Source organism: Vicugna pacos, chromosome 3 (assembly GCF_048564905.1).
Source record: "Vicugna pacos chromosome 3, VicPac4, whole genome shotgun sequence".
Taxonomy (NCBI): domain Eukaryota; kingdom Metazoa; phylum Chordata; class Mammalia; order Artiodactyla; family Camelidae; genus Vicugna; species Vicugna pacos.
Window position 1 is genome coordinate 91,981,765 of NC_132989.1, and position 1,609 is coordinate 91,983,373.

Consider the following 1,609-nt stretch of genomic DNA (forward strand, 5'->3'; position numbering starts at 1 on the left):
AGCTCCTAGAGTAATGGAAATAAAAGCAGAAATAAACAAATGGGACTTAATTAAACTTAAATACTTTTGCACGGCTAAGGATACCATCAACAAAATGAAAATACAACCTACATAATGGGAGAAAATATTTGCAAATGATTTGACCGACAGGGGGCTAATTTCCAAAATAAACAAACAGGTCATACAGCTTAATATCAAAAAAACAAAACAAAAGAAAACAAGCAACCCAATCAAAAAAGAGCAGACCTAAATAGACATTTCTCCAAAGAAAAGACATCCATATGGCCAACAGGCACAGGAAAAGATGCTCACTATCACTAATTATTAGGGAAATGCAAATCAAAACTACAATGAGATATCACCTCATACCAGTCAGAATGGCCATTATTAAAAAGTCTACAAATAATAAATGCTGGAGAGGACGTGGAGAAAAAGGAACCCACCTATACTGTTAGTGGGAATGCAGTATGGTGCAGTCATTGTGGAAAACAGTATGGAGATTCCTCAAAAAACTAAAAATATACTTACCATATGACCCAGAAATCCCACTCCTGGGCATATATCTGGAGAAAACTATAATCTGAAAAGACGCATGTACCCCAATGTTCACAGCAGCAATATTCACAATAGCCAAGACATGGAAACAACCTAAACGTCCATCAACAGATGAATGGATAAAGAAGTTGTGATATATATATATATGTATGTGTATATATATGTATATATATATACATATATATACATATATATATTGGAATATTACTCAGCCATAAGAAAGAATGAAATAACGCCATTTGCAGCAACATGGATGGACCTAGAGATTATCATACTAAGTGAAGTAAGTTAAGGAAAAACAAATATCATATGATGTTGCTTATATGTGGGAATCTAAAAAAAAATACAAATTTTATTTACAAACAAGAAATAGACTCATGGACATAGAAGACAAACTGTGGTTACCAGAGGGGAAAGAGGGAGAGGGCAAGATTAGGAGTTTGGGATTAATAGATACACATTACTACATGTAAAATAAATAAACAACAAGGACCTACTGTATAGCACAGGAAACTATATTCTATTTTTTATAATGAGCTGTAATGGAAAAGAATCTGAAAAAAATATATATATATATGTATAGGTGTAACTGAATCACTTTGCTGTACACCTGAAACTAACATTGCAAATCTACTCATTACACTTCAGTAAAACTTTCTTTTAAAAAAAAGTTTCCAAAGCAATTCTTCAATTTGAAAAAAAAAAAAGGGTGCTGACTTTTAGAGGAATTGAAACTTCCCTGCTAGAACTCAGATATACCTCAAAAATGTAACTTTATTTTCTGTGAATTCTTCTTGCCTTCCTGTCCCTAATTCAATGACTGAAGAAAAATATCTTAAACTTTCCTATTTATATTATTGTTTGAGGTAAAGACTCAGTTGCTAAAAATTTAAACTCCCTATCAAGACTGTATTTGCCTTGTCATAGGGTTTCTCTTCTACCATCTCCATTTCAAGATTCATCCAAATACTCATAGAGGTGGTGGGATGGGGTCACTGGTCCAGAGACTGTCATTTCACATCATGCTGGCTGCCACTGTGACGTGCTTTGTCCT